Genomic DNA, 21,473 nt, shown 5'->3' on the forward strand with positions numbered 1-21,473 from the left:
GAACTTTCTACGTCGATTCAACTTGCGGAATTTGACAGGTAGTGCTTAGACGCAGGTTGATTTTTTACCATTGTCTTTCACAGTGCACCGCAACGGCTATTTAGTCCTCTGCCTCCATTAACCACCTTCCGTATCGTTCTTGTCGTTGTTGTTTTTGTTGTCGATGATGATGATGTTGTTAACTAACAGGGCGAACCTTGCCTTGCAAGCCGTAACGGGAACTGCTCCGCCCGAACAATTTTACGCTAAAATAGTTGCCCTTGAATGTAACCAAGAAGCCTCCTAATAAATAAATAAATAAATAAATAAATAAATAAATAAATAAATAAATAAATAAATAAATAAATAAATAAATAAACTTTTGTTCCCTCAAAGTATTGATTGATTGATTGTAGGGTTTAACGCGCCGACGCAACGCAGGCGATGAGGCGCGCCGTAGTGGAGGGCTCCGGATTAATTTTTGACCACCTGGGGATCTTTAACGTGCGCCGAAATCTCGCACACACGGGCGTTTTCGCTTTTCGCCTCCATCAGAAAAGCGGCCGCCGCGGCCGGGAAACGAACCCGCGACCTCGTGCTCAGCAGCGCAACGCCTTAGCCACTGAGCCACCGCGGCGGGTTTGTTCCCTCAAAGTAAGAAAAAGGGTGGCTGGAGAAAATGCCGCTGTTCTGGGGCTTGACAAAGTCCCTGCCCTAAATTCATCGACTGGATCTAACGTTCACTTACATGAGGAAGAAAATGGAGAAGAGCAACGTGGTTAGCATCCTAACCCAATAATGCCCATTTCTAAGCCTAGCTGGTTGCAGCTGTTGCCTTCGTGAGAAGATGGAAGGAACGGGGCTGTGAGATGAAATGGCCCAGCTCGTCTCGAAGTCATGCAAGCCAGGGACATCGCCGACTGGTACGTGGATCATCAGTGGAAGAATAACATCAAGCGCATTGCCCACACGCCGTATACGTAAATACCTTCAGATTACAGCGGTATCTTTTTGCTCTTATTTTTCGGCAAACAGGCACTAAATCACGCATCCATGCATCTTCTCCGATTCTGCACCACCTCACGGAGGTACTTTCTTAGTTATCCAGGCGATTGTGGCGAGCGTGTGCGACACGACGCATTCCCAGCCGGTAAATAAGCTCGAAGTAAGCCGAGAATGGTACCGCGGCATCGCTGACGAGATACGTATTGCGATGTCAATACAGAATTTTAGCACTCTGCATGCTCCATCTGTTCCGTTCGCACTGTGGTGACCGAAACCCGACTGTCAACTTGCGCATTCGTTCAAGATGGGTGGATTAGTTCCGTGGGCCGGCCCTCGCAATGCCCGCGCATTCGTTATTGGGGGGGGTTCTTTTTTGCCGTTCCCGCGCGCGCCGAAGCAGTCGGGTTCCGCTCAACACGGTACGAACGGAACAGACGGAACATACAAAGGGCTAAAACTCTTTAATAAAAGACTGAACATACATTTATTGGCTCGCTACATCGCTTCGGGGCAGCGAATGCTGCGGAGAAAAAACAGCGGACATTGCGAGATTTCATAAAACCCAACCGAATTAAAAGCCTACATCTGTTCTTGCTTTGTTCATACAATTCTCGTTTCGAAGTCCGGTGATACGCATACGTGTGCCATGGCTCTGCTGGTAAGCGCATGAGTGTTCGCGTAGTCTAATTCGCCTATTAGCCGGATTTTTGTATAATTTGCTTTATATTCGCTTTGCCTGTTTTCTACCGTCTAAATGCGCGTTGTTGTCCCACCATTCCCCAACCTATCCCTGTAGGAGCATTCGGGCGGATCATCATTTCCAGCATCACCAAACCGGCCACCAAAAGCTGCTCGCGTGGTTTTTGCGCGGAAATCCTTCTCGTAAACAGCCGCGGCAGCATTCAGCCATAATTGCTCACTTCCCCGAGCAGTACGACCACGATCCGACGAAGTCGCAACGCATCTTAGGGCTCACTCGCCAAGTCACAGGTGACAGGAACATCAGACAAGAGAGTACTTCCAAGATAATCGTAGGAACGTAAAACAACGCTTTCATGAAGTCGTCAAGGTGATAATTGTCGCTTACGGCACTCCCGTCTCTGCGAGGCAATTTAGGACAACTTGGAAACATCTCAGATTATATAAACTCGTCGCGCGAGTTTCGACACCATGATAGCGCCGCGGACACAACATTGTGCTGTTTTAATCATAATTATTAGTGTTTATTCAGAGTTTCGAGGGTCCGCATGCAAACTACGGCATACATTTGAGCTGTGGTGAGGAAACATCGGCGTTCTCACGGAATGGACTATGGCTAATTGTTTGCGGAGGCGTCTACTGAGACAGCTCTGTAATTGTCACTCGTCGTCCGAGAGGCTGAGGGACAATTAATGACCGGGCAAAACAGAGCGCATAATGCCCGCAGCGTCGCGTACTATATACTACACCTAAATAATGCATTTGACGCTTGGATGGTGTTCTGACACATTAGGCAAGTGGTTGGGCACGTTTCTCTCAATTTACATTTGACGCTGGTATTTTGTGTTTTGTCATCGTCATGGTTATCGTTACAGAAATTGCGACACCGGGATTATAGTGGCTGTTATTAGGAAGTGCAGATGTGTATACTGTGCCAAGCAACGAGTCTGATAATTTCTTCCCTTCTTAATGTCGCGGTATATATTTGTTTCCTTGTTAAAGAAACATGCTTACAAATATATTTTGGTACGCAACGCATCAATGCAACGGGAAAAACAGCATGCACTGCAGGCTATTTCTTTACGATAAATAAACATATATAAAGAATGATGATACGTGCCTTTATGATAAAGAAACATAACTGCCATACCATCGTCATTTGGTGTCGTGTGAAACTGCAATGGTGGCCAGCTAAGAGGCGCATCTAAGAGTTTCAGCGACGGGGCTAAATTGCTTACGACAACCTCAGAAGCCAATTAGCAGAAATATTAAAATGAAGGGAAACAACGGGGTATCATCTACTTCGGCATAGAGTCTAAATGCCGCGTAAGTGCTGGAATCCCGCGTTTACACCCTATCTCTACATATCCAGCAAGATTGATTGATTGATTGATTGATTGATTGATTGATTGATTCGTTCATTCATTCGTTGATTGATCTATTCATTGATTGGTTGATTGACTGACTGACTGACTGACTGACTGACTGACTGACTGACTGACTGACTGACTGACTGATCGCTCAGTCTGCCGGAGTGAGTGAGCGAGTGAGTGAGTGAGTGAGTGAGTGAGTGAGTGAGTGGGTGGATGAGTGAGTGAGTGAGTGAGTGAGTGAGTGAGTGAGTGAGTGAGTGAGTGAGTGAGTGAGTGAGTGAGTGAGTGAGTGAGTGAGTGAGTGAGTGAGTGAGTGAGTGAGTGAGTGAGTGAGTGAGTGAGTGAGTGAGTGAGTGAGTGAGTGAGTGAGTGAGTGAGTGAGTGAGTGCGGCTGCTTTGCGATGCAACTCGCAAAGTCAAGTCGTAGGAAAGAAAGGCACCGCGATCGTAGCCCTGGCAGCACTGCTCCAGCGGCTCAGTCTGCATGCGGCATCTATATGCACTGCAGCGCCGGCGATCAGCCAATCAGGACGAGCTCTGGAATGGGAGCCATCCAGGCCGCTCCGAATGCAAGCCGGGGGAAAAAAGGGAGCAGCGAAGGCCAGAAGGGGTAGAAGAGCGCGAGGGGAACGCCACTGCCTGCAAAAGTTTCTTCGCGCCGGGCCGGCACCGCGCGGAGAGTCTGGCGCGCTGCCACGGACAAGTGTTTTGAGTCGGAAGATTACGCTTGGCCGAACCGAACGTCACCAGAATTAGCACGCCTCAGCAGTCGGGAATAAAGACAACGCTCACGAGAGCAAACGGCTTCACGCTCTCTCCGGGAGCTTCAAAGAGCCTGGCACTGGGAGGCCTGGGAGCAAACAGCGTGTTGGGAAGATTTCATGGATGGCGCTGTGTACGTGCTGGCTTCGGCGCTTCTACAGTAAACAGTACTCAAACGCTTTCCCTCCCTTTTTTTTCATTCTTTAACGTGCTTTGTTCTGAACCGGAACCGGAAAAAGAAAGCGGGTTGACGTATGGGGCTGCATGCATGTAAACAAAGAAAAGCAGTTTAGCTTGCGGAATTGACATAAAGCGAAGTCGTGTCACTGCCTTCGATTCCTGAACACACGAAGACAAATACGCCAATCCGACTCCTTGTAGATGGTACAATGGGCTAACGCGAGGACGAAGAGTTCGGTGTCATCGTATTTTCGTCGTGTTTCATTCGCGTCGACTGCAAACCACCTGCCGCAGCTTTCCAGCATTTCCGCCAGCACATGGCTTCCCGATAAGGGAATGTATCGGACAGAAACATTTACACTAGGAGGCGTTTTTCATCGTTTCGTTAATTTCATTTATTATATAGTTAAGGCAAGGTCAATACATTACACATGGCAAGACAACAAGCCGTAATGAAGTTACGGGAATAAGAAGAAGAAAATGAATATTTGCTAAATTCCCGTACTGAACTTTCAGGATTAAAGGATTGGAAACAGTTACCATGGAGTTATGCAAATTATTCTGCAATGGTATTGCTGCTGCAAGCAGAGAGCTGGGCAACCAAAGTGTACAGCTGCATTTAGGTGCGCTCGCCGTTTGCGTGGTATAGCACGAGTGATAGCCGTTGAGAAGACGCAAGTTGAGCTGTACATTTACTTGGTATTTTGAAAGCTTGCAAAAACACACCGTCTGGTTCGTGCTGAAATGTTTCGGCGCAACCGTTCTGATTATATCGCAGAATTACAGGCCATACCTTGGTAAAAGCGTGTAAATATTTCATTACTTGAACTTGAATTTGTTCTCTATCAGCTTATTATCCGAGATAAGAAAAAGTATAATCCACTCCAAAACCGAGATGGCAAATCGGAAATTCCTCTAACGTTTTCAGCAGCAGTTCTACCTTCCGTGAGCGGTGTTCTTACTTCATCATGCACGCATATCTCGTTCACAGATAAGTCGATTACTGGAGAGCCCACTTATTTTCAATAGTTGCTGCATAGAAAGCGTGCACCACACAATGGCCTAGCAGGAACCAGCTGTGCTAATAGCAAAAAAGAGGCCAGAGAAACGGCGCACTAGCAAACACTTTGGGGTACGTTGTTGAATCAGCAGCGAACAAGCCAATTAGAAGGCGCAAATGGCGAGTCCCTTCCGGGCTGCGCGCATAATTTATCGAGGCAACGCCGGGGCGTGCGCCTGCCACCGCTGCGGCATGGTGGTGACGTCGCCCGTTTCCAGGCCGGCTTACGCACAGAGAGAGCATCCACCCCCCTCCTTCCTTCCACGCTGTTGTAACCGTGCTTTTTCGCGCACGCAGCCGAGTTTGCCGCCAAAGGGTGTGTACGGCGGGTTAGCCCGGCGGAGAAACCTCGTCTATACTTCATTTTCCGCGGCGGCGCTCGCAGGAAAAATGGGCTCCCTGGCGTCGCGCCGTTCGCGCGCACCTTAGAAAAATCCTGCCGCTGACAGGAGCTTAATAACTGCGCCGCGTGCACGCCGAGCAGGAGAGCGTCGGCCCCGGGACGGGGTCCTGCCGGCGCCACCGCCAAGCCCAGAGCTTCGTGCCGCTCCATTAGCGCCGTGCACACTCCTCACACACCTGAGCCATTAGCCGCCGCCGCCGCCGCGCGTAGAGATGTTTTTTCATCGAGCATGAAAGGATGGCGCTGGAGAGACCCGCAGGTTCCAGCTCCATTCGCCTGCTACTGCCACCCGGGACAGCACGTGCAAATTCGCGCTCTACAGCTTGCCCGCACACGGGTTGGCCTTTCCTGCAGTGCGCTGGTGCGCAGCGGAGCGGTGTGCTGACAGGCACTTTGCGCCGGAGTGTGTGCATTTTCGGGTTGACGTATGCGTACGTCTCGCCGCCTGCACTCCCTCCTTTGCGGAAAAATTGCGTTCGCACTCCTCGCAGTCACCGGTTCTTCCACGTCGCCCGCACCTAGCCCTTCCCGACGCCAGGTTTCGCAAGGCTTTCTCTGAGCGATGGGCTTCATATGTGTTGTCCCCCGGTACGCTGTATATTGAACGAGTCGGGACTACGTGTTGAGATCCGGGTGCATAGAGCAGGTAGCTTCAAAGCGGGGCTGGCGATGCTGAAGTTGTGATTTTTTGTGCCCCAGCGAGAGCTGAGAGAGGTAGACATGAAGGCTTCAATTTGGCTGCTTAGGGTTGGGAAAAGATGGTTTAATTTTTCATGCATAATTATCCGACCAAACGAAAACCCGTTTGTCTTTACTGCTTTACCAGAACTTCGGGCTTAAATTCCTATCTCATTACGACCGTTACTTTAGAACTTAGTTTACACCAAGTTAATACATATCCTTATAGTAGCAGCGTTCATATTGAACAACGCAAACTTCATGAATGATTAGTCAAATGATTCAATCCGTTAAATTTTACGACGCTGCCTTTGGCTCGTAACAACACAAAAAGTATGTTAGACATCAGTGGCTAGCCAGACAATATTTTTCGGAAGGTGATAGACCCCGTCGGGGAAAAAAAATTAACAAAGAGAGTCTCCGCCCAGACAATATTTTATTTTCGTTTTCTTATCGTATTCTCATTTATATTTAAATTTATAGATGAAGCATGTGAAATGCATGGGTGTAAAAAAAAAAGCCGGAAGACGGGGGTTTGATGCCCCACTCATAGAATTTCGGGGTGTCTTCTGACACCGAAACGTCCCCCTCCCCCTCCTCCCTGGCTACGCCCTTGTTCGACATGCTTGCCTATGAGACACGAATTCGTCCACATCGAATTGTCTGCTCTGGTGATGTTACCGTTGGAGAAAAGTGGTTTATAAACGTTGATGCCACTTCCGAAGTGCAGGCAGGCGAAGAAAAGCCAAACATAGTCGCATCTGTTACGGATTAAAAGAAAAGCATAAAATCAGCGAAATTACGCTGATAGAAATACATGCCTTTTCTTTCTTTTTTTATTTTTTTTGGATGCGACCAGCTAACCAGGCAATTCCATTTTTCCAGTGATAACGTAAGGGCTTGAAAAAGAAGGGGTGGCTCAAGTTATCATTTTAGGACGAAATTCCTTCAAAAGACTTATCTTTGAGGCACGTATGTATGTACATTATGTACACTTTATGAGCGGTTCAGCATCTACAGTATGAACATATATTATGTACAGTCTGTACATTTTACACGCTTTAGTCAGACGACTCGTTTCGCCCTGGTGATAACCGGGTGCTTATACTCTGACCAGGATGTATAGCTTTTAAGGAATCCCCTATTGGTAAGGTCAAACGCCAAGCAGGGCTTGCCGGAAATTTGGGCTTGACTTTAAAAGTGCTATGAAAACTGTTATCTACACTAAACACAACTGCTCTAAAATATACCCAGGAATTAAATCCTCAAATATTATTTCGCTGCTAATCATTTCTTAAATAACACCGGCTCAGCGAAGATATTTTCAAAGGACGTCTTCTGTGCTACTATACCTGATCACCCTTGTACGCTGAAGCTATAGGCAGCCAGCCACTGTTTCCGAGAAAAAGTCTATAGTGGTATTTCAAATTGCATGTGGGCAACCAGCATGACGCAAGGCTTCGTTTCCGTTTCAAAGCACGTATGGTAAAGCGAGAAAAGAACAAACCATCCACGCATTTCCCCGCACAGCAAGACTAGAGAATATCTGACTCGAAGAAGACAGTTTCGCACCAGCAAAGTTTTGCCGAATGAAAGCAGAGATTGCAGGGCACCGTGGCATTCCATGATTAAGAATCACTAGATTATTAAAACACTCGGAATCTCCAAATGAGTACGCGCCCCCTTGCTTACGCCAAGCTAGGCTTCCCTGCAGCGTGCAGAGACCATAGTGTAGCTACAAGGCTCCCAATCCCGCGTCCTGCAAAACAGGGGAAATAACACATGGACCCACGTAGCTCGGAGACATGCCTGGAGGAAGGGGGGGTTGAATAAGCAAGCGGATAAATAAGTAACGCGGACGGCGCACACACACGCCGACCGTAGCCCCCCCGAACTCCCGCGTTCTCCATTCCTAATGAGACAAACACACGGCCTCTACTCGTCCGCTTCTCAGGTAAGCTAGGCGCAGAACGCACGCTGGGTTCCGAACCTTGGGGGGCGAGGGGGGGGGGGGGGGGCGAAGGCAGCGCCTCACCCCCTGCCTCCCCCGTTCTTCCTTTCACCAGCGGAGGCAGCCGCGCAAACTTTGCTCGAGTGACACCGCAAACGGTAATTTATGAAGGTCTCAGATTAATCTTGATAAGGCTGATTATAAGAAGAAGACTTCGAGCGTGGCAGCGGCCACCTTCCTCGAGGGATACATATATAAACGTAGGCCATACACCGGGGGAGGCAGGAGAGGGGAAGTTCTGAGCGCTGAGAAGAGAGACAGAGAGTGAGAGAAGAAAGGTGAGCAGCAGGCAAGTCCCCCTTGCCCTTCTCCGGACGCGGCAGCAGCGACCGGCTGAGGAGGCGCGAACAAGTCTCAAGAAAAGATCCCACCGCTCCGCAAAGAGAGCGAGGAGACGGAGGGATGCCCGAAAAGGAGGAGGAGGAGGATGAAAGGATGGAGAGCGGAGGCGCCGCTCCTCCGCGGCTTGCATTCCACGGCCGCTGCTCCTCGCTATTCAGCGATGCAGCGGCTCGGCGAGCGCGAAGAGAGGGGTTGCGTGGACTCGCTGCCGGTCCTGATTGGTCGATAAGAAGCGCCCCCTCGCCCTCCCGGTTCGGCTGCCTTTCACGCGGACGCGCCGCGCATGCGCGCTGAGAGCCGGTCCGTAATGGCGAACGGCGGTGCACCGGCCGATGCGCCGTGAGCGCGAGTATTGAGCTGAGTTCGACGTTTGTTGCTGTTGCTGCTGCTGCTGTTGCCGGCATGTTTCCTCGCTACTTAAACTCCGACCTATTCGTCGTTCCCTGTGCGTTCCTTTCTCTCAGACGCCCGGGGCCCGAGGCTGCGATCAATGAAAGGGTCGAAAGGTAAAAACAGAACAACAATAATGAGATCGAAAGCCCCACGTCGCTTTCCTAAATAAACCTGCCTGCATTGTTCTCCGTCCGTTACAATCTTTTTGTACTTCACACATTTCCGGTAATCGCTCTGGACACTGAAGGAACACGGGGCTCGAAGCGACAAAAAGGCGGTAAAGTGCGCGGCAGGAAGATGGATCATTCATTATTTACGCTTCAGCCAGCGAGAAGACTTCTTAATGAGGGAGCGAGTGTCGCTTTGAAGGAGAAGAACACTACACGGTGCGCTTCGTGAACACGAACAATGTCGCCCAAGTTAAAGGCGTGCCTTGGTTGTAGCAGCCGATTGTAGTTGCTCATAGTCGCCGATCCGCATGAACGACGTTTAAGTATCCGCGAACGTAGTTGCTTACACAGCCGTAAAGGGCAAGTGCAAATTTCACAGCATTAATAAGTATGCCAAGAGAGAAACCCTACAAGTAAAGACGAAAAAAAGGGATTCGCTTGGCTTTGCATTCGTGCTGTAGAGAGTTCTACCAGTGCTTAAAAAGTGGACCATATTGTTATCAGCAGAAGATAAGATAGGCTGGGTGTTATCTTCTGACGCGCCATTGATGACTCCGTGCTCATACAACCGAATAGATAGCGTTTCTGGAAGCACTGCTGAATGTCAAATTTCGCCGCCTAAACAATAAATGTATTAATGCTTTTATACGTAGTGAAAATCAGCCACGCCTATACATGAACGAAATCCTGACAGTTCGTCCACAGGCATTGAAATTATTATTTTTTAGACCACAGTATATTATTCAAACTTCTGCAGACCCAGTATTCAAACTTACATACTTACATTAAGTCATAAACACGAACTAAACTAAGCACAAGATAAATTAATGCTAATTAGAAACCGCAAACGAAAGAGGAAATCAATTTGTTTTTTTGCAGAAACAAAATAAAATGCCTTGATGAAAATATAAAGTCTTCGGTCGCAGTTATTTTTACCCTCGCCATCTGAAAATAATCATGCAGTCTGGAACATTCATAACGAGCTCCCGGACGCCAAATTTTTCGAAGTTATTTTAACAAAACTTTTATAACCTAACCCAACAAAGATTTTGATAACACACTCCAAAAAATCCCCGTGGGACTTCTTAGCCACAATGCACGAACAACACCAATAGCCGAAAATTAAAGCGGCAAAATAGGCCAATTGCGACGCCCGGCTTATGATTTGGCTCCGAAAATATGCTCTGCGCGGTGACCTCGGGCAATACAAGCATGACGATCTGCATCGTATTGCGCGGCGTCAAAGCGCAGATCATATTTTTGGGTCAAATCATAAGTCTGGCCTCTTTATTTGCTAAATCTGCTCCACCAGACGCCGCGATTGATCATTCAGTTGCATTGTGGGAAAACAGATCTGAGGACATTGTGAGCCAACTCAATTATGCTCAATTGGAAGAAGCACTTGAAAAAGCATCACAGCCCCTTCTTGAAGAGAAATATGGCTAAAAAGCGACGCTTTCCCCAATCAACCTGACACGAAGCCAAAGTCTAAGCTCCACTCACCCAAATCGCGAAATCCAAACTCCACAACCAACGGATATATAGGATATATATAGGATATATATGGGAGCAGTTGAACTTACAGAAAACTTTGAACAAGGTAAAAGCACGATTGTGCCAACGTTTCAGCAAAGAGACTTGCTTTCGATATATATATATAGGATATTTTGCATCATCATCATCGCTAACCGTGTACACTGCCAAACCATATTTTGCGTATTTCGAAGGTCCGTTGGGTTTAAAACGACATCCAATTATGATGTCACGTGATGCATGATTGACATATTCTCGCTGAAAACCTTTTGCGTAAAGTTGGCTTTTCTGCGGTGTGTTTCACTGTTTCACTCTTACTTCAACGCCATCATTTAGGCACAGAAAGTTTTGCTTAAAAAAGCATAAACACCCTGTGACGCAAGCAAAGGCGTATAGTTTAAACTCGGGCCAGGATACACACGATCGATATCGTTATCGAGAGCGCTAGCATATGCATATACACGTACTCCGCTGTTGAGGTTATTGAGACTACGGCGTGTTTACTTTGCGGGCACGGTAACGATGTCGCGGTATACACGCACGCGAACGCGAAATTCCGCGCCGATGACGCAACCACCGAACGGGCAAGCGATCTATTGTTCGACCTCATAAATAACGCCTGACCTCTCTGCATGCCGGTCTCAATAGACTTCCGTGTTCTTCGACGTGCAAAGTTTTTCCCAAGACCTTCAAAAAAAAAAAAAAGACGAAGAAGAAGAAGGAAGAAAGCAACAATAAACCTGGACAATAGCTTTTATCTCCTCTTTCTTCTTTTTTCCTTCCATAATATGGCGTTTTACACGCTTCGACATCCAATTATGCAAAATTTGTTCTGCGCAAGTATAGAATGCCTAACAGTGCTAATCACCTTACGAATATTCGCGCATTCACACGAAATTTGTTTGGGAAGATACCATCCATAATAAAAGGAAAACGGTGGCAACTCTGAAACTATGAGACACCAGAGTACATCTCTTAATACGTCTATTGCTTTTAGTGTATTGCTTAAGGATACAAACTTCGCTATTCGCGGCTAACGGAACTATAAACAACCAATCAAGAAAAAGAGGCATAAATTATGCCTTATTCAATACAACTTCAACCGCGTCTCGAATAGATTGCGCTATTATGGCACCGTATTACCCACGTAAGTCGGCTAAAATGCATCCAATCTCTTAACTAATGTCAGATACATATCCGTATTCATAATAGTAGTGCGCATACGTTTTCGGGTTTCACAATTCCTCATAAACAGCTATTGGCTGTCAGAACTTTCATTTGACGATGAGTAACATAAATGAAGAGATACACGGCTGCTTCAAAATGAAAGATGGGGGAATAGGGTGGGAAAAGAAGCTGCGTAGAGTTGGTAAGGAGCAGCGGGAACATATATCCTACGAGCACAGTACACCCACTACGCGTGGGCCCTTATATGGACTCCGCGCAGTCCCCAGACCGAGAGAGTAGGGTGGCGCCCTGCGGCAACGGACGACGCAATCAAGCTAATGCAGGGTCGCAATCACTGCCGATCATTGGAGCCATCCAATTTCGAAGTCCCTTTGTATTCGGTCGCCGAGAGGCAATTCCTATTAATCGGGGCTGCTCGCGCACCCGCTGCACGCAATCAACTCTCGCAAGCTTCGAAGGAGACTTGATGCGCCGCCTGCAAGAAAGGCAAGAGGGACGCGCGTGGCTTCGCAAGTCTGACCGGCCGGGCCTCTCCACGAAAAAAAGAACAAAATGACGAACGGGGAGAAGTCGCGGAATGAGCCTGTAAATTGTAAACGGCGATCTTATTAGCGGGCGCGGGACTTGATTTAGGCTTTATATGCCTGCTGCAATCCCTTTCTTGCAGTGCAATAAGGCAGTGCAGTGACAGGGCAGCGTGCATTTTCTGTTTCACAGTCGCGAAGAACTGGACGATGTGAGAATTTGGGCAGTGCGTCTTTGTGTGTGTACTCTATAGCCGGTGAATGGATAGATGGATAGATAAATGTAGTAGATGGCGTAACTGACTGATTTTACCTTTATGTTTATTTCTGTTAGACTAGTCAAGACCGATGAGTGCCAAACTATCCGTAAAGCAGTGGCAAACTACAACTAGAAAATACTGGCAAAATAAGTTTACGCGAGCTGTGCAGCACAATGCCAACTAACGCACGATTAAATTATACGTAATTCACCGATGTTGGTCTGCAATAATATTTTCCAAACTTGTTACGGTGGAGTTTGTATGCGTCGTCATTTTCCACTTCCGTGACCTTTGACGCTGTATGCAAACAAGCTTTGGAAGCCATGAGCTTTTATTGGCCGACTCGATTCCCTCAGAGATATCACTTTTAATTCCCGATCCCTAAAACATGCATGTCTGACGCATACGCTTTAGCTAAAAACGGTTCTCGAAGATCGACAGTCTTATTTCACACGACCACCTTCTATTCCCAACAAAAACGAATATACTCGACGCGCGCATCTAGGTCACGCCGAAGGAAACCACTTGTAATGCGCATGCCGAGAAGATCGTTAAAACAGCGCGAGGCGAAACGCTGCCCACGTGCTCGCGAGGCAGTAATTAATTACATCTACGAGTGCGCGCAGTGTCCCTCTAATGGCGGCAGTACCGCCCGCAACACCGAGCGACGAAGACAAAGCCATGCCCGTGCTCTATAATACACCATGATTCCCGCGAGGGGCAGGGCCTCCTCGACAGCGGCGCGGAGCGAAGGCGCGGGAACAGTGCTGCAGCGGGCGAGCAAATTCACACGCGACGCAATCTCGGCGGTGTCGTATGGTGTGCGGCGAACTCGCGGCAAACAAGCGGCGCGGAGGAACTCTGCGCCGACCCGGCCATCCATTATACGAGCGGGGCCCCGACATCGGCATTTATAATATCCGCGCTGGACGCGTCGAGGAAGTCGCGCAGAGGCCCACAGCCGGGGGAGGAAAAAAGCTCGCACGCGCGTGCGTGTGTGTAACAGCATTTCGAAGAGAAGGCCGAGCGGTCGCCTGCGCACCAGGCTGGCGCACGCATTCTTGGGAAACTTATTGCGAGAACCGGGCGAGGCATCGAAGAAGAGCTGCGTGCACCAGACACACGTGGATTTCGGCCCCCTTGTTCCTTCGGCTTTTCGCTCACCGCACTCTACGTTATCGGATACTTGGTTCCGCTTTTTTCTTCATTTAAGATGCCGAGAGAGAAAAAGAGAGAATTAAAAGTCCGATACAGCGAGAGAGAGGGGGAAACAGAACCAGCAGCGGGTGGCGTGGAGAAATGCGGCGGCGGAGAGGCAGCAGGCGCGGAGGCGACAGCACAGGGTCGAATCCGAAGCGGGCTGAAAAATGGCGTGTGTTGAACGCGCGGTGAGTTCGACGGAGACGGTTCGCGCGGAGCCTCGGCCGGTCCAAGACGAAGAAATGCGCGTGATAAGTGGCCCCAGTGCGCACCGGTCGTAGGTCATCCGCGGCTCGATATTCTGTTGCTCTTGCGCCCGTCTTCTCCCCCTCGAGAGGCCGGTTCAAGACGGGCGATAAGCGCGCCTCGAAGACGGCGCCGCGTTTACGTGCCAACTCGAGGACGCGGTCGGCTCCCGTATGAAAGGCACCGCCCTGCGTATATATACGTACGCCCGCTTTATCGCGACACCGCGAAGCGAAAGCCGCGTTTCAATCCGGTCTCAATATTAATTTTGTTTTGGCCTAAGTGTGCTTGGTATACATAGAAGTGAACTTCTCCAAGTGGAATTGATAAGGGTTACGACCATCGAAAGATAAACACGTGGGGGTGATGAGTTCTGCTTGTTTTGCTTCGGAGGGCATTCGGGTAGAGTGTGGCATAGGGACAATGCGAATTACTTGCGCATATACTTGGAATGTATGCAGGGAAGAAAAGGTATTCTTGCAATGCTTAACTAAGATAGTTTTCGCCTAAGGTATAAAGTAATCGAATGCTACTACCTACACGTTCTACACTCATTCAGCTTTGTGAGCGAGTTTGATTGCTAAGGACTTGGGAAACCATTCCACAATGTGGCGAAGTTTGTCATGCGCCTCAGCAGCCTGCAAAACGTGCCAACTGAATACCAACTTGGTACACTTGGTACACCTTGGAACTTGGTACATGCATATATAGGGGCCTAGTGGAGCAGACCACCTTGGTGTATGGACCAATAAAATATATGTCGCTTCCACCGCTCGTTGTTTATTTTCTTTAATGTGTAATTTGAGACAATATGTGTTGTGGATACGGGGATGCATTGTCAATATGTATTTTATTTTGGGCTGATATTCTTATATTACATTATATTTTTATATTATACTCTTTTGTGCTAACTAGGGACGACTGTTTTACATCATATGGCAGGCTGTTGTTACTTATCGGTAACGTTTTTGCATCTGAGAAGAGTCAATGTGCTTTTGTTGTTGCTTTGTACAGCTGCGTCGTTCAGACGATCATAGGGGCAAATGAAGAGCCGATGTCGTCATGAGACGTCAGTATTCCTACATGAACATGGAATTTTTCAGAAATCTTGAGACCATTCACAATTCGTTTTTTGCGTTTGCCTGTCGGTACTGGTAGCGGATGTTTTCCACATAATTACAATAAATTACATCTACATGTCTTACGACAACAATTGATTTGATTGATTGTAGGGTTTAAGGCGCCGACGCAACGAAGGCGATGGGGCGCGCCGTAGTGGAGGGCTCTGGATTAATTTTGACCCCCCGGGGATCTAACGTGCGCCGAAATCTCGTACACACTGGCGTTTTTGCTTTTCCCCTCCATCAGAACGGCGGCCGCCGCGGCCGTGAATCGAACCCGCGTCCTCATGCTCAGCAGCACAACGCCTATAGCCACTGAGCCACCACGACGGGTCTTACGTCAACTACGTCATTGCACCATCAGGGCATGTTGCACATGTTATTATTGTATCGCACCTTTAAAAAAACGCAGTCAGGAAGTTCGGCTGCGATTTTGCGCTGCATTCAGTCGGTGCAGGAGCGGCCTGTTATTGAACGCTTGAAGGATTCGCAAAATTTTTGTGAACAAGATTGAACAGATGTGAAGAAAGCATCACCAACTGTTTACGGAATTTTGAAGCCACACTAGCTTTATGTCGACCTAGTACACCACTGTGTGGTACAGTGTGTGGTATATGTGGTACCAGTGTTTGGTACATACACCAGTGTGTGGTACATACGCCCGTAATTTTTTCGCATTCGCCGTTGCCATGGCTATCTCACTGTGTATATGCTGCTTACTGACTCCTAAATCCGCTGATTCTGCTCCTTAATCTTCTTACACCGAAGAATTCGTAATTTTCGGAGCTATTCCGACGCTAGTTAAGTGAAGCCGTGAGGAATTCAGTGGCATTAGCAGAAGGGCGGCCAGTATGTACACTAATATTATTTGTACCTTTAGGGGAGTAGATCATTGTCTACAAGTAACACCCTTGAAACCAAGTGTTGGATGGAAGCCCGTCTGGTCGGAGAAACGCATGGCACCAATTAAAAACTCACACCAACCACGAGTGTCTATATATAAAAAAAAACGTTTCGGCTCCCGTACGGGAGCCTTGTTCACAACTAACACCCTTACACTCCAGGATAAAAAACAAAAGAAAACAACCTTCCTGTTATTTCGTCGTTTATGAGACCATTGCACTCTAGCCAAAACACAAGAATACACCGTTTTAAATGGTGTTTCGTCGTTAATTACACCCTTTAAAAGGTGTCGTTCTTTGTTTTTTGATAGGGTGTAATGGTATTAGTTATTGACAAAAAGGATGTAAATTAGTTTCCAGTGTAGCCGTATCCACATGGAAGCCTACGCAGGAAGGGTGAAATCACGGGAAATACAGTGTTAGCATGCCTCGCGTTTAAAAAGAAAAGAACAAACGCGTAGCGCGTAAGCAAACACTTGCAGGGCCATACGGAACAAGCATGTCGACACAAGGGCGGCCATGAATGGCCGGAGCCTCGGGCCCGGTCGGCATCCCAGAGGGGATTAGGGTGAACGGGGCACTTAGCACCAGGCCGCAACGACGTCCTAAACTTTTACGACGTGGAGGGGAAAGGCCCGGCACTGCGCGAGCGACGTTTACGACTCTTCCGACGACGGCCCTCCTCTTATGTGGTCGAAGCTCGGCAGCCCTAAACGCCCAATCTCGGTGGCCTTTTGAGCTGCGATCTCCTGCCGCATAAACACTTATCCTGCGATCGCTATCCAACATAAATTGCCCAATATTGTCACAAGGCGACGCCCCCCCTCAGGTATACGGGGGTGCGTTCCTTACTCGCATACGCGGGAGGACCGCGTTTTATTGTACTATATCTGCGAATGTCAGGGATTTAGGACATGTTACAATTACATAAATTACAACCAATTATTTCTGGTTTTCTGCAAAGTTTCCTCGAAAAATTGCCGTTGGTATTGCGTTGTGCAATATATTATATGTATTACTGTGCAATTCTTAACTTATTTTAAGTATATATCTGTGTTATTATGATGTTGCGTTGATATTGTGTATTTTTGTGGCGCATTTAATCTTCGCACGTACTGTTGCACCGATCTGTCTCTCTACTACCTGCCTGCGTCCGAGTTTTTTCGGTACTTACCACAGTAGGTCCCTCTGGCAATTTAATTTTGTGAACGTCTTCTGTACGTACTTCTTTGTTGTATGCAAATATTTTTCAGCCTGAAAACTGAAGGTTAAACGTTGTTTTTTGTGGGACAGCATGTTTAGGAGGTAGTTCCATACTAGTAGGGGCCATATTCTGAGCCCCTCCTCCACTCCATCTGCCCCCTCCACTTGGCTGAAGGGAGGATTCCGCAATGCTAATCCATTGGCAAATCGATTTCAAGATCTCCTCAACGGGAGTCTTGAGGGGAAAAAGGACTCAGAATACTAGGGTAGGCATCACAGAGATGAAAACAAGCATGTCAGAAACCCTTCACGATCAATTGACACATGAGTGTAAAAGCTCGCTTTGTGAGAAATACCGCCTATACAAAGTCGTCCCGGTAGGCTCATGAAAAGAGCAACCTACGTCTAAATAGCCGAGTATGTACACTGCGATGTTAAAGAGAACGTTTCTGGAGTTTGCCGTAAGAACGTGCAGGGCTGCGATAGCAAGAAAAGAACTGTACGGTAGGGCCATACCAAAACCTTAACGATGGTCTTTGTTCGCGCTTTCGGTTTTACATGCGCAATTCAACGTAATACCACTTACTGAGTTTATAAACACGCCTTTGTTCGTTCTTGCTTCATTTGTGATTTGCCTTCATATGATGGTGTGCTGCGAAACTGCGCCCGGGGGTAGTGTCATCGTTGCCGTCATTACTTTGCAGCAGCACCAACCATTTATGACGTAACTATATTTCCAGGGATGTCCCATCCATCTCTTTCCATTAAATTTGTTGACATAAAGAAATATATATTTCAATACCGTTAGGTTATAACGGAAACCTAGTTTTTAAAACCACCTTTTCCCGTATCCAGCAAAGCATGGATTTTCTTCCACTGGCAATCCTGATTTTCCCCGAAAACTCCAGATTGACGTACACTCCGACACTTAGAAAAACTTTCAAGGCGCATTTTAGAGATTTGAGATGCCCTAAATTTTTGTTTGTTTGTGGGCAGTTGGGCGTAAACGGTACCGGCAAATACTTTGGAGACTTTTACAGGCGATTAGTGTCCAGTAACCATCATGGTCATAATTTATCACTGCTGATTTGCGACTGAAAAGAACTAATTGATTGAATTTCGTAGTACAGGTATTGATCTCTCGTCGGCCCAATATGTTACGATTGCTGTTAGCGGTTGTTAACAATGTATTGAGTTCGACAATTTGTTGAAAACCCGGCTGAAGGACTAGCAAGCCATGACATTGTAAGGGCACAGGAGAGCTCTGTAAGTAGTTTCATTGCCAACCAGTCGTAATCGCGGTGTCGAGGAATACAATGAATACAATAATATATTCCGGCAGTTTACTATACAACAGTACGCAGTATTAATTTATGCTGATTAAACAATCGCATGCCACCCAAGAAGGCCATGTATGAGCCGGTGTATTCTTTAAGGGAACTTTCACGCAGTGCGTATATACAACAGTTGAAATCAAGGCTGGATACAACAGTGCGTACCAAAGTCGACAAAAGCTGGATGGAGCTGTTAAAGAGAGGTACACCAAAGATGTGTCTGCTTACAGAGTGAGGCGCAGCGGAAAGCTTTACGTTAGTTTATGCCATCCTTGGGTATACCTTATACCACACCTAACGTGGTCTATATACACTGGGGGCAATTTCGTTTCTCACAACTACGGAAAATTAGATGGCGGTGGCAAAATTACTCAAAAATGGTTTTAGTAGAGAATACGTACACGTAATCGATTAACAATTAAAACACGAAATCACGTAATTTCAGCGCAAAAAAAAAAGTTCCGCACTAAAATAACACGTATGTGTTGGGGGACAGCGTTAATGGGTCAGATTAATTTACTTCCAATGAAAACGCAAACACCAAGCCTTGTTACGAAACGGCTTGTTACATCCTCGTCAGGCGAAAAATAATAATAGGTCTGCACTTTGATTACTGCCTCGACAATGTCAAGATACGATCAGTATATGTTGCCCGAAAAAAAAAACGGAATAAAATATCGCTTTTATTTTTGAACACAGCATTAAAAAATTCACGCGTGAGAGATAGAACGATCTCCGTCGCAGTATGTTGCTTTCAATGGACACAGTTTCTTGCTCACTTCTTTGGTGTTAGTGGTGGTCGCCGTGTTGTTATGAATCGTCGTGGCTTTGACCTTTGTGTCATTCATTGCACGTATTGCTTCGGTATCGCGCAGCAGATACTCAGCTTCGTCATCTGTTCTTGATAACTACGCTAAAAGAAACTCGTCTTTGGAAATCACATCACTAAGGACGATACGGCTAGATCCCGTGTATTCAACGTTAGTTCACTTTTTGAGGGAACATCAATCAACATTAGGAAATCTGCTTAACAACTTTTAGTTCTAGTTAGGCGTCACTAAGTCCCCGCTGGTTTCGTAAGTTTAAATTAAGACCGAAACTGAAGGAATCGACGAAGTATTGATGGGATTGATTATCGGAACACCGCGACAAGCGTGTTCTGCAGCTTCCCGCTCCACGTTTTGTTGTTGTTTTAGAAATAATTTGGAGCAGTGTTTTAGCCTGGTTATTTTAAAACAAACAAAACCAAGTGTGCTGACACACCCGAAAAAAAAAAAGTGCTATCAAAACCACCTTTCATTGCCCTCAGTGGCCGCTAAACGTGCTGGTATGCGCGATTGAAAATAATCGTATTAGAAGCTCTGTTTGTATTATAAGGGGCGTTCAATTGCTGATCAGCATGTTGAATCGTCACAGAAAAAAAAAACACACTCGGATAAGTAGTTTTGTTTCGTTTTGTTTTTAGTGATAAAGCAAGAACTGCCGATTAGTCTTCGAAGAGCTGGTCATAGGTGTAGAATAATTGCTTAACCGTGTAAGCATTACGGACCCCCTCCCCCTATTCCTACTCGAATTATTTTGTTTTGATGACACTAAGAATAAGGGCGGTGCCTGTGATAAACTACGATAAGTCGGATCACTGGAAATCGCGGATCGGACGATGCGAACAAAAAAAGCATAAAAGAAAATACACACCAGTGCATCAATACTATTCCGCGCATGATTTCAAAATGACGCAAGCAAGCCAGATGGAAAATGGCTGATCCGAGTGTTTAATAACCGCTGTTCGGAATGTTGGGGGAGGAAGCTATAACGTTTCGGCCTCTGAAATGGAAAACACGCATTCTAGCCGCGACAATGCGGGGATACAAAGTTTGCGATCCACACTTAACGATGCACTAGTAAGGCAAAAAACGCATGCAAGACTTACCGTTGATGATACCCGCAGCTGATTTTTTTGCTCTCTCTTCCTCTCAACAGTGGTGCGAAGCTGAGAAGCAGATCGGGAGCGAGAAGCAGCAGAGACGCTGGCCGGCGGAGCAGCTCCCAAGATGGCGGCTTCCCGACGCCTCCGTCCGCTTCGATCCCGGCGCTTGCCAAACGTAGCGGGCTTCTCGGGGAAGCTGTTACCGCGTCCTGTCCCCGAACTATCGAAGTGCAGTTCGAAATATCGCGCTCGAGCGGCTGATCAAGATCGCCTTCCACTTGAAGTTCGACACTCGACGACAACGGACGGTTTTCCGTTCTTCGGCGTTGACGCAACGCTGTGGGGAAAACGCGGCGCGTCTCCGGATAATAGGCTCACGTGAGCGCTGAATTCGCGCAAACAGGAGGCGAGGCTGCCGGGACGTTTCGGCGCCTGCTCTGTTCCTGGAAGTTTAAACTGGGCGCGCGTTTCCCAGGAACACCTTGCGTCAAAACCAGAACGTACGTCTGAGTAACGTAGCTATTTCTTTGTTTTATTTTGCCCTGTAACTGGCTTTTATCGGCCTGGGAGGATTTGTTCGCCGCGATAACATTGCGTTTTACTGCTTGTCAGCAATGAAAAGTTTGCTGGTGAGTGGTCGCACTGGTCTTTTTTTTTTGCGCATGCTTAAAGGTGTTTATCTCGTCTTCATTTATAACACAGCGAAATGATTCCTGCATATATTTGCAGGTAATCAGAATATGCACTCTAGGCGCGCATTTTAGTGCACTGTATACCCTCAACCCTGATGAAACCACTATGAAATAAAACGTCACTACAGCGTCATCTCAACGTCTCTTAAATTCTCATATATATATTCGGCTAACAAGTCACTGGTTATCCTTTCTCACCATACAGCTTTTGCAGTTTAATGTATAATTGTACCGCCACGTTCTGTAACACTCTATCTTAACATTTACTTTGCATGCGTTTAAGCACAG

General features: G+C 47.2%; 1 long non-coding RNA gene across 1 annotated transcript in view; it reads right to left on the minus strand.

The window, feature by feature from the left end:
* The window catches only part of LOC144178901 (uncharacterized), a 315,222-nt gene extending 294,233 nt beyond the window's left edge, over positions 1 to 20,989 (minus strand). The window contains exon 1 of the long non-coding RNA XR_013324093.1: positions 20,497 to 20,989. This is a non-coding gene — a long non-coding RNA (uncharacterized LOC144178901). The remainder of the gene's footprint in view (positions 1 to 20,496) is intronic.
* Between the last annotated feature and the right edge of the window lie 484 nt (positions 20,990 to 21,473).

This window comes from Haemaphysalis longicornis, unplaced genomic scaffold, assembly GCF_048455015.1.
Source record: "Haemaphysalis longicornis isolate Haplotype H1 unplaced genomic scaffold, Haemaphysalis longicornis Haplotype H1 scaffold_4, whole genome shotgun sequence".
In the NCBI taxonomy this organism is placed as follows: domain Eukaryota; kingdom Metazoa; phylum Arthropoda; class Arachnida; order Ixodida; family Ixodidae; genus Haemaphysalis; species Haemaphysalis longicornis.